The sequence below is a fragment of the Lemur catta genome, chromosome 23 (genome assembly GCF_020740605.2).
Source record: "Lemur catta isolate mLemCat1 chromosome 23, mLemCat1.pri, whole genome shotgun sequence".
In the NCBI taxonomy this organism is placed as follows: Eukaryota; Metazoa; Chordata; class Mammalia; order Primates; family Lemuridae; genus Lemur; species Lemur catta.
The window spans coordinates 25,870,438-25,883,427 of NC_059150.1; the positions used below are offsets into that span (position 1 = coordinate 25,870,438).

General features: G+C 33.0%; 1 non-coding gene across 1 annotated transcript; it reads right to left on the reverse strand.

Moving 5' to 3' along the window:
* Positions 1–11,685: 11,685 nt before the first annotated feature.
* Positions 11,686–11,792, reverse strand: LOC123627156. The gene has a single exon (XR_006731160.1). It is a non-coding gene; the product is annotated as a U6 spliceosomal RNA (small nuclear RNA).
* Between the last annotated feature and the right edge of the window lie 1,198 nt (positions 11,793–12,990).

Below are 12,990 nucleotides of genomic sequence, written 5' to 3' on the forward strand. Positions count from 1 at the left end.
CTAAAATCCAATAGTTCAAAATAAATAACCTAAAGATTTATCTGACTTCAACACATTCATGCAAGAGAATGTCAAGGAATATCAGATTCAAAGAAGGCATATTTCTGGTTATTGATAGAGGACGATGAGTTTACCTTCAAGACTTTAATTCTTTTCTGTGAATCTATACAGATGTTCCCAACCCAATTTAGAGTTCAACACACACAGCATGCAATTACCTCTGAGCATCAAATTCCAAATAACTTTTGAATTTCAAACTTGTCAGCACCCTTACCTGGTACTTTATGAGAAATATTAAGATTTTACATTTGAAAAATGATTCACAAAAGTAATTTTAAAGATTTATTTTTTAGGAAAAAAAGAAAAAAAACTTCCTATTTAGAACTTTGTAAAAAGTAATTATCGACTTAGGATAGAGACTGATGTTTTTACTTGCTGCTTTGGAATTATTTCTCCCATGAAATTAACCCTGCATGACTCAACAAGAGTATCAGCGATAGAACTTAACTTGACACTACGTGTTTACATGTCTGAATTAAGGGTAATGGCTCTTTGATAAATGATGATCCAAAGTATGTGTCTCTCAGTGAAGTGAAATAACCCATTTCAAAGCTAAGTGATGGATCCAGGTAAGAATTCTTTGGAAAAAAAGGAAGAAAAGAGAATGTTAAGCTCTCCATAACATGTAAACTCCATGGGGAAATTTTTCCTTCCTATTCACTTTTCCCTCTTCTCTTCTCCTTCTCAACTTCTAGAGCCCAATAAATATGAATAACTGATTAATGAGCAACGGATGTTTCACATATGGGATCATAATTTCCATTATTGGAAGCTGCGGAGCAATCAAGCAGGATCAACATGAATAAAAGGAGATGATATACTTGTTACAAAACTGACAATGCTGTGGTGCATTTGCACAAATATAATCAACAGTACTTATAACTTGTTGCGAAGTGTCACTTAAAATAGTAGCTTTAGCACAGAGATTTTACTGACGAAAGATACAGTGAAAAGAAATGAGAGCATTTGGATGTGTTAATACTTTTTTTTATCAGGGCAATAAACCCTTTGTGCTTTCCTGTCATGGAAGGTGCACCATCTGTACATATACTCACTAAATTTACCAAATTCAGTCCAACTTTACTACTGCATTTATCTTGAAAATTGGTGAAGATATCTATTCTCCGTGTTCTGTTTGCATAAGTGCCCAAAGTGAGTAACTCTTCATAACAAAGAGCATCTTCCTGTTATGACCTGAATGAAGTATAAAACCTGTGCCAAGTCAGTAGTATCAGTCGATTCATCCAAAGATATTGAATAATATATATTTTCCTTTTGAAGCATTGCATGAAGTTTTTTTGTTAAGTTGAAGGCTAATTCATGATAGCCATCATTATGGTTCTCCTTGAAAGTGGAAATTGTTTGTACTTTGAAATGTTATCGGGTTCTAAGCATCCTACAATTTCGACAATGCATTCTTTCACAATTTCTATATCACTGAATAGCTTCTCTTTTTTCCTAAGTATGTAAGATACTTTATAATTTACTTCAGTGGCATTATTTCCAGGTCTTATTGCTGCTTGAAAGAATTGTCTTTGCTTTTGCTTTTCATCATTTAATTTCTGCAATACAACCTTTTGTGCCCCTCCCTCTAGTTTAAAACAGTTGTGTTCCTTGTAAGTGTTATAATGCTGATGAGCATTGAATGTTGATATCACAGTATCACAAAGCAAGCAAATCATCTTATCTTTAGCTGAAACAAGATAATATTGCAATTCCCAAACCTCATTAAGAAATCTTTTTGCTTCCTTCAGGATTCTCTTGGTTTCTTTGACATGATGGGCTGTTAAGCAGGCAGAATTAAAAAACACTGTCAAGCTGTGCAACTATTCACAAATTCCACTTCAAGCAGAAACACAGTGCACTGTTGTGCAAAGCTGATAACAGACTGGTGTACTTGACCCATGTAAACTCTTGTGAACCAGCCTTATGCAGTAATGGCACCAGTCAGGTGGGGGAAGTTAGAACTTAATCATGAGAGTAGCAGCTGTCAATTTATCTCTATGGCTGACTAATGTTCTAATTGTGCTAGTCAATCTGAGAGGATTATTTCATTAAAACTTATTATATGGTATTTTAAATATATTCATTTTAAAAATAAAATAAAAATATAAAAGATGAACAAAAATGTATTAACAAAAATGAAAGGATTTGTTCTGTAAAATTTGGATTTAGTCAAAAGGCCACACTTAAGGACCTATAAGGCCATGGGTTCCCCAGCTCTGATTAACTCATACTTACTAAATCTCCTGAGCATCACCGAAATTCATGACTTTGTACTAGAAACTGCAGTGAAGAATCACAAGGATGAAAACTATATAGTCTCACAGTCACTGGTTTAATCATCTAGTTTAAGATATAAAACATGTCCACAATCAATTATAGCACAAGGCAGAAAAAATGTCCACCTGCAGAGAGAAATCAGTGTTCAAAAGAGATGTAGATCTGTATTGAAATATTATTCATCCCAAACTATATTCCAAACCATATAAAACCTCTGTTTTAAGCTTTAACATGGTGAGTTTCCCCAGTATTCTTTCAGAATTCCTGTTTATTATAAAAAGAATATGTTTTCCTATAAAACAATCCTGTTAATGGTAATTTCTTTATCTAGCTTCTAAATTAAAAGTTGAAATGTTTTTACCATTAGTAATGCAAAAAATAGAAAAAAAGTGTGTTTTAATATGATTTAAATAAAACAAATGGCACAAAAGTAATGCATTTATATTTTCTCCCATCCCTGCATTTGTAATCATCTATTATGAATGCTAAGTTTATGAAATATGGATTTAAGCTCAAATATTAGCTATTTACTTATCTAAAATTGTTCAAATAAATATTAATGATGTCATCAATTTCTAAGCATGATGTTTTATATAGAAAAATAAATTAATACCTTTATTAGAATCCCTGCCGTCATCTGCCCCAGCCTCATTTCTCACATCCTTTACCTAATAAAACCGTTATTCATTGAGATTAATTGTTGATCTCTGAAGTGTCCTGTTTATCTATTTCTGTGCTTTTTTTGTACATGTACTTTTATGTGATTAAAATATATGTAACCTAAACATTTGTACCCCCGTAATATGCTGAAATAAAAAAAAATACCTTGCCTCTTGTCTTTACAATCTGAAAAATCTTACTTATCCTTTACAAAGTCTAGCTTAGATGTTTGTATTCATATTAAGAGTTCTAATCCTTCATTGTAGAATTCTTCACTACTCTTTTCTATGTGTGCTGTGTTCTGTTAATTCTGCTAGTCTAGGCCTAAACTTTCTGCTTGATGAGTAGTTTATTATGTTTCCCCTTAAGAGTACAAACTTGTATTCATATTTATATTCTTAGACCGTTTCATTGAGCTTAATATGTAATCCATACATTTCGTGAATTGAAGTCCTGTGTAACCTTTGAAATGTAGACACTTCCTTCATCTTCTTGAGAAAATACTATGTCAAAGCTTGGCTGAGCTGGGAGAAAGAGTAGTCAAAGCAACAAATCAAAACTGTGAGAGTTAAGAGTTTAATTTCTTCTGTGATGGCAGAGCAAGACTCCAAGCTGTAGAAAGCGCCAGCTCCCCTTGTTCCATCTTTCCCCATGAAACTGCCACCCCAGGAGGATCCAAGTAGTAAGTACAGACTTAGGGGTTGTCTGACTGTTGAGGGAGCTTGGAACAAAAGGCTCCGGCAGTTTTTTGGACCCTGAGGTGGGGGAGAGGGACTCGATGGTGAGTGTGATGGGGGAAGGTCTGTAAGTGGAAAAGCACTGGGTGCTGAGTCCCTGAGTCAGAGTGGGGGAAAGTGCCTTCAAGTTTCCCTCCTTCTCTTCCCATTAGGAGGCCTTGGCTGAGGCACTTCAAGAGACTTCTCCCAAGAACTCAGACAAAGAGACTTAGAAATGAAGTCACCAGGCTAGGAATGCAAATCTAGGAAGAACATGACTGTCCAGGGGCCTGAAGCTTTGATTACAACTCCCTTCAAAGACTGTCATGTAGCAGCTGTGCACCAGGTCCGCTGCAGGGAAGGTGGCTTTGACCATGAGGCCTGCCAGGTAAAGCTTGTAATTGCCCGTGGTCGGGCCTGAAAGATCACACGTAGGTTTTAACCAGGAGCTGGACTTCTTTTACTGTTGTTAACATTCCAATAATATTATCCATACTGACACTTAAGATTTTTTAGTTTTCTTGGTATGTAATATATTTCAATAAAAAAACAGACTTGACAATACTAAGTGTTGGTGAGATTGTAAAACAGAAATTCTTACATATAAATATTATTATATATTTACTACCATTTTGAAAAAACTGTTCCACAGCTTCTACTAAAGTTAAATAAATGCATATGTAATATATGCTTGAATTAAAAAGTTTTTAGGTATACAAGAAATTCAGTCATGACTCCAATTGTTTTTTATCTCAATTATTACAGAAAAAAAGACTAAGCTGTCCAGTCAAGAGATAAACAATGCAGCAGTAGCCAAATACTAACAGCACATTGGTGAGAATAATATTCTGAGAGAAGAAAATTAAATTGTATAAAACAAATAAAGAGGAAAAACATCATAAGTGACTACAGAAGAGGAAATATGTGGGTGAGATAAGAGATGGCAATCACAGGTGACAGTTGTCACTGAGGGACATACTGATTGAGAGTGAAAAGAGAAGAAGAAAAACATCCTACGGTTGGTCATTTACACATATACAATAATAGCATGTTGGAATTTTATTATTTTAGAAGTATCTTATTTTAAAAATTGTTTAACTTTCCATAATTTTTTAGGAAACAGAAAAACAACCCAATAAAAACAACATTTTAAATTATATTTTCATATATAAAAGAAAAAAGAAGTTTGTGTAATTTAGTAAAATATGTTATTTTTGGTGTGAGAAGAATAAAGGTTTAAATAGTTCTGATGAAGCTTTGCTAAACTATATTAAAAAAGTAAAACATGTTGTTTGTTGAGAGACGCATTTTTATATGATGATACACTCAGCAATGCTGGCACAATAATCCTTGACGCTTAACCCACTATGGATCGAGTTGATGTCAGTATAGGGAAAGAGAGGTGCAGAAATTGACATTCATGTATTCTTTGTCATGATTTTGTACAGATTTTTCTCACAAATCCCAGAACTTTGAGGAAAACTTTTACTGAGAAAACTAAAAGCGTTTTCTACCTTTAACTACAGAAATGTGAGCTTCACTACAGGACTGAGTGATTGTCAAATTGAGAAACACTAGGGGACATAAAGCTGTTTAATGGATGAATAACCTAATGATTGGGCACCGATGTGCAAAAGATTTTGGAGACAGAGTCACTTTGACTCCAAAGATCTTACTCTGTCCCCTTACATGGCTCACCTAGTCACTGACAATACAGAAACTGTAATCTCTTGAACAATTACTACACATTTCAACAGAGGAAATAAGCACACGAAATCATTCAAGTGAAAGGTCATAAAATAACGATGAAAGGATCAAAAGCCTTCATTGTTTCTACAATATCTCATCCCACATCCCCTCATTAGCAATAAGGCCAGTAAGGAAAGACTATTAAATGGTGCAATTTGGCTCTTTATTCTCCCATGGATGAACTAGTAGAAAAATCAAGCTGAAGTTTGAAGGTTCATAATGTACTCTGGGAATAGTTATTTGTCACACATTTGTCATGGAAGAGTTATTCCTTTAAGAACCATTTAGTTTATAATTGCAACCATATTCAGCTCAATTCCTTCAAAGCAGTTTCACTGATCACTGGAAATAAGTCAGCACTTCTGGAGGGGCATTAATTCTTTGGCCATCATGGCCATTTAATGCTGGACATTAACAGTTCACTAAATAGTACCCTACAGTTATGAAAGAACCAAAGTGGAATGCAGTGGAAGGAAATATTAATAGCTATTGTCTTAGTCCATTTAGTGTGGCTATAACAGAGTACCTGAGGCTGGGTAATTTAGAAAGAAAAAAGGCTTATTTGGCTCATGATTCTGGTGGCTGTGAAGTTCAAGACTGGACAGCTGCATCTGTCAAAGGCCTCAGAATGCTTCAACTCATTGTGCAAAGCAGATGGGGAGCAGGTATGTGCAGAGAGATCACATGGCAAGAGAGGTAGTAGGGAAGCCAGACTCTTCTTAAAAGCCTGTTCTCATGGGAATTATTCCATTCTCACAAGAGCAAGAACCCATTCACTCCTGGGGAAGGGTATTAATCTATTTATGAGAGATTCACCTCCATGATCTAAAAACTTCCCACTAGGTCCCACCACCTACAACTGCTTCATTCAGGATGATATTTCAACATAAGTTTTGGCAGGGACAAATCACATCCAAATCAAAGCACTAGTCATAAATTACTTCCTTCATTTCATTTAAATGTATATATATATACATTTATATATATATACAAGTGTGTATATATATATATATATATATATATATATATATATAAACATAAATAGAATTAAACTGGGAATCAATAATAGGTAGTTAGAAAATCTCCAAATATTTGAAGATAAAACAATGCACTCCAAAATAACATCTGTTAAAAAGAATCCCTAACAGAAGTTTAGAAGTGTTTTGAACTAATGAAAATCAAAATTCAACTTATGAAAATCTGTGGGATGCAGTGAAGGCAGTGCCTGGAGGCAAGTGACAGCACTGAATGCATGTAGTAGCAACGAAGAAATATAACAATCAATCATCCAAGCCTACACTTTAGGAAACTAGGGGACAAAAAGAATGCTGCCATCCCTGAGCAAGTAAACAAAATAATAAAAATTAAAGAAGAAACCAATGAAATTAACTGATAACAAATTATTATAGACTTTAATGATTTCTGTAAATCACTTACCTTTTCCATATTCTACTGGTTAGAAGCAAGTCATAGATTCCACCCTTTCTCAGCAAGAGAAGATTATAAAATTGTGTGGGCCATTGAAGATTTTCTTAGAATTCTTTCTAACATACTCAGAAAAAAAAATTATATGAAATATTTGAATATTCAAATTAATCAAAAGATATGAATATGTGAAACCATAATGTCAAAGGTACTTTTAGTCTATTTCATGCCTGAAGCTCAAAAATAAGAGTAACAACCTTTCAAATATTATCAACATCCTTGACTTTAAGCGTGTACCCAGAGAAATAATCAAATCTTAACTCAATGTTTACAAACAATTTTCACCATGAAAAGGAACCATAATGACTTCTACTTTTTAAGAAAAGATTAAGGAGAACCTCCTTATCCCAATTTATTTTTGGTCTTGCATTTTGATATTATATAGGTATTCTTGTAGTTTTGATCATTCCATAACTTTTCAGAATGATCCCCTCTGCCTTTGTGGAAAGAGTATAGCATTTAAAAAGCATGTCAGGAAACATGGCCCTCAACTATTAACAAATACATGTGGTATTTATTTTCTTCAGAAGAAATGTAAACATTATGAAGGCAGACTATTCCGCAAGTAGACAAATCATGCAGGAGTAAATGGGGCTTTAAATACATGAGTGCAATGAAAAATGAAGTGAAGTCAAAAAATGAGAAATTCATTAAAATTATAATATTAAGCAATAGTATAGACAAACTCAGGACATACACAAGTTGGAAAAGAATTTTTCTGATTTTGTTCATCTCTGAGATTCTTTCCAATATTTTGTACTGCATGGCTATGTGTGGTGGAACTAATGATTGTTTACAAAATAAACTTTAAAAAGTCAAGCAAATTCACCAGTAATTTAGATGAATAATAATTATAATGATGCTTAGCAGAATTAATTTTTGCTACAATTTTCCTGCCAAAAATCTACTCTAATAATTTGTCAAAACTAGCATCCTATATTAATAATATCTCCAAATTAAGTAAGTATGCATTACTAACATTATACAAAAATAATATTTTAAATAAAATGTTATATTTCAGATTAGAACACAAAATTTGCTTTTAAATGTGTTCTTAAATGTAGAAAATTAAGAATGTGTGACAGAATTTATAAGCTGGAAAATTTGAGATATTATCATATTAATTGGTGATAATTGTGAAAAGCTATACATAGTAATTTAAGAAATATAATTTTAGACAACCTCAGAATGGTGAAAAAATAACATAGTAATTTAATGACTATTTAAGAAGTTAAGTATGACAAAGAGAACATCACAATTTAATTATGTTTTTCCTTTTTCCACATCATTTCAAAATGATTTAGAAAGAATAAGATGAAAGCCTGAAATAGAAGACTAAAACTATCTGCTGGAAAGAAACTATCCAGCAAAACTTAATCAGCAGGGGGTTGTCCTTATTTTGTTCACTGATGCAGCCCATGGGATAGAGCTATAGTTCTTACATTTGTTTTTGTCTCTGGCCTTGATTATATTCTCAAACATACTGAAGACTCTAAAATGCTTCTTTTGTAGATTGTATGTGTGTGTGTATATATATGCATTTATGGTATCAGAAATGAAACTAAGGCATTTTTAAAATACCTATTTATTAATTCATTTAAATAACAATGAACCTACAACATGCTAATATAAATAACACATTTTATGAAACATATTGTATTTTACAAAACCAAAAAAAATAGTGAGAAGAGTGACTTTGTTTTACCTTTTCTCAAATATCTTAATGTTGGACTAAATAGAAGATATCTAAATAAAAAATACCTGTTTCCACATGTTCAGGGGCTTCTGGTTTCAGTCTGCTCTGTTATATTATTTTGGTTGAAGTAGGTACAGAGAATATATATTCACACAGATGTATAGTTGGAAAAGGGAGGAGCCTTTAAGAGCCTTTACAGATAATTATCAATTTTCCTTGAATCTAATGCAAAACTCTCCAAGTAGTAGTTTTTAAAAGTTGCTAAGTGAGAGATGAAACCATGTTGACTAACTTTTCTTACTACATTACATTTAAAATAGTTGGTACATCTCAAACTTTTTCCCATGTGTTATTTTGAGACACCATGAATTCTTCTCTAGAATTGATTTTTGAATTATGAAGATCTTCCAGATGTGAACATAGTCTATCATTATGCAACATGAAAGAAATCATATGTGCTAATATCAACCTCAATCAGATCAGAAGAGTCTGTAAGTCTCAGGAAGATGTCAAGCTCCCTTTGGCAGAGACAAGCTTTCTAATATTTTAATTTTGCCTTAAAAATGAAAATGTTATTACTGGCAATAAATACTATGGGTTGTTTTTTCTTGCAGTAACAGGGTTAGATTGTTTATTTTTGAGAAGATGTTTGTTAAATACTCAAGGTTTAAAAAACCATAGTTTTCTGTCACTTGTTCTTTGCAGAAGGAACACTGTTTCATGGAACACATGGCTAATTCATCTCCTAACAAAAACAATCACACAAAAGTCCTCCCTCAAGATAATAGTCCTACTTTGGTATGTAGCAGAAGTGCATTATGTTTATATCCCATTTCCAAGAATATAAAAAGATATCAAGATTTAGTAATATTATTTATTTGTGATTCATCAAGCACATTCTTTTTAAAAGCTGACTTTTTCTATTTTCCTTTCTTTCTTTCTGTCTTCTCTGTATGTTCATGTGTAGTAAAGAATATATTGACTCCTAGTTTAGTTCGGTGCTGTTGAATCATACTAAGCTCCCAGCAATTTTACCCACCATTACTCTTGCACTATCAGTGCAAAAGTCAGCACAGTCGTTCCAGGATAACATGAGATTTAACAAATGGATTCAAAATTTTCATTTGTATCTATTTCCAAACATTCACAAAGAAAATGTATTTTTCATTTATTGATTGGCATTATTTCTAGATAAATAAAACAGCAAGTCCAGCCATGTCTGTAGATTTATTTCTTTATAAAAATAAAGTACTAATCTGCAGATTGGATATTAACTCATGTTCATAGTAGACTCTTAATTCCACTAGTTATATTATACTATTGCTAGAAAGAAGTGCTATAATTTTGTTTATTGACTTTTCATCCAACAGGCATTCAGCAATGACATCTGCACAAGGCTTTGTTTCACAGCTATTTTATGTGCTTCTCCAGCCAATGCAAATTGATAATGTACCCTCTAAGATGCTACAGTAGATTTTTCATTTTTAGTTTGAAAAGCTATAACAATCAATTTTTGTTTTTAAATAGCTCACCATATCTACATTTAAAATACTCAATTCCTTTCGATTTAAGCACTGAATGGACTCATCTCAAAATGACCCACAAATTAACTTGGCAATACAATATTATTCAAAAATGCTCTTTTGCATGATACATAAAACACTAAGTTATTAACTCTCCAAAGCTGAGAAAGAGCTCTCATTAGTTTAGTTTCTTATTTAAAGTTTTGCCCAGTGTGTTTAGAATGGACTCCAAAGAATAGATTGCTTCACATAAGTCAAAGAATACCATGGTATGTCAGTTCCATCTTTTTTCAACTTGAATAGATAGTGCAGCTATAGATTGAAGAAGTCAAGTCCTCTAATCTCAGTTTTAGCAACCAATTCTTAAATATGCAAAAAATATAAATGAAATTTATTTTAATAAGAAGATATTAAATTCCAAAATAATAACCTACTAAGATACAATTTTATAATTTAGAAAGTTTTCCCTTTTTTAATAAATAAACTTCTTGCAAAATAAATCAACAAAATTCACTTTTCTATGTTTTCATGTAGGCATAAAGACAATTTAGGAATTTAAAAATAATTTATTGGAAGATAATGAGGTTCCAAAGATCACAGCAGTTACAATAAAAGATAACCAGAAAGAATGCAGAAAAAGTTCTGAGAATCAACAGAGTTAATTCCAAAAAATGCACATATTTATAATCTAGAGCCACTGTCTTAGAAAATTGGGGAAAACAAAGGAGTAAACAAATGTATGTCCCATTAGTTGTCAGAGCAGTGACATCATCACAGATTATGTAGCCTCTGAAAAAATCTTCTGTACGCTAGTGATAAAAAGAGAAAGAAAAAGGCAAATAATGTATTAGTATTATTATGAATATAATTTTGACATTATAAGACCTTCAAGAGACTCTCGATAACACTTGGAAAATACTGGCCTAAAAATGTGCCAGATATGTACTGGCACTAAAAAATAGTTGCTGCATAAATTAAGGAAAGAATATTCCTTATTATAAATAATATTTATCACACTATATAGATTAAAATGCATCTAGTAAAGTTTTATAAATATTAATCTGCCATTTTCTTATTTACTTAAAACTATGGAATTTAGCATATATATTTTAAAAATTACATATTTTCACAAATTTCTTCCATAGGAGAAACATACATCTTACGCTTTTTCTTTTTTTTTTTTTTTTTTTTTTGAGACAGAGTTTCGCTCTGTTGCCCGGCTAGAGTGAGTGCCATGGCGTCAGCCTAGCTCACAGCAACCTCAAACTCCTGGGCTCAAGCGATCCTCCTGCCTCAGCCTCCCGAGTAGCTGGGACTACAGGCATGCGCCACCATGCCCGGCTAATTTTTTGTATATATATTTTTAGTTGGCCAGATAATTTCTTTCTATTTTTAGTAGAGACGGGGGTCTCACTCTTGCTCAGGCTGGTCTCGAACTCCTGACCTCGAGCGATCCACCCGCCTCGGCCTCCCAGAGTGCTAGGATTACAGGCGTGAGCCACCGCGCCCGGCCAAAAACATGGAACGCTTCACGAATTTGCGTGTCATCCTTGCGCAGGGGCCATGCTAATCTTCTCTGTATCGTTCCAATTTTAGTATATGTGCTGCCGAAGCAAGCAACTTACGCTTTTTCTTTAGTACAAAATAAAGCAGTCATTAGCATACAGATCCACTGTCTCTCATTTTTTAAGCCTGAAGTCATTATAATAAGAGAAAAGTAAAATTGCTGTTACATAAGTGAGTGGCTTGAGTGCATTATTTCTTACACTCTACAATTTTACAGTAATGAGTAATTTATGTTAATATCTTTGGGTTTTGAAAGCATTTGCACAGATCTCACAAATGTGGTACAGTGAGCTCATATAGTCAAGTCATTTGGAGATTTAGTACTGTTAACTCCTGATAAGAGACTTCAGATTCTGATTAATTATTCTTCTATGACAAGATGATCACATGGCTTCTAAGTGTGGAAGCATCTGTACACGTTTCAGCTCTGACGACAGTGAAGGGTCGATTCTAGTCATGAGATTCATGAGGCCAAAGCCTTGTCTAACTAATTCATCATTGTTCCAGTACTAGCACAGTGCCAAACATGTAAGTACCCACAATGAGTATTTTCATATCAGTGAACAAATTTTTACTCATTAAATTGTAAAGTAGTCATTTTTCATAGGATGGGCTAAAGTAGAATATTCTTTTTCTTTACCGTGTTCAAATCTTTTGATGTAGCATGCTCCATCTTTAGAAGACACTCAAACAAATGCCGTTGAACAATTACAGGCAACATTTTCATTCAGAATATTTAAATCAAAATGGCTTACACTGTTTTACTGTGGAAAAGAAAAAATATGCATTTTGGATAAATTTTTGTTTAATATTTAACAGCAAAAACTAGTATTGGAACTGAAAATATGTAATATAACTAACTTGTAAAGACATAGTTTTTTTACATGCCTAATTATCTTTTGTTTGTAGAAAAAAGATAATAATATTCCCTCCATAGTAGGAGGAAGTGATTTAGGTATCAAATTAGTTAATTTTAATAACAGGGGTTAAAATAAAGAAAGCAGCATCAGCCAGATATGAAAGCGTATGTCTATGATACAGAGAATCTTGTTTTATCTTCCTGGGTATCAGTAACTATCTCTGTGACCTTGGGCATGTTATTTGCCACAGGTAATCTTCTGATCAATAGCATTTTGGGCAGAGAGATAAGAAATATTTGTTTCTTCTTCACACAGATAATTGGATTTTACTTGATGAGCCACTGAAATATCAGGTAAATAAGAATCAGACTGGGATTTAATCTCTGAGAGTC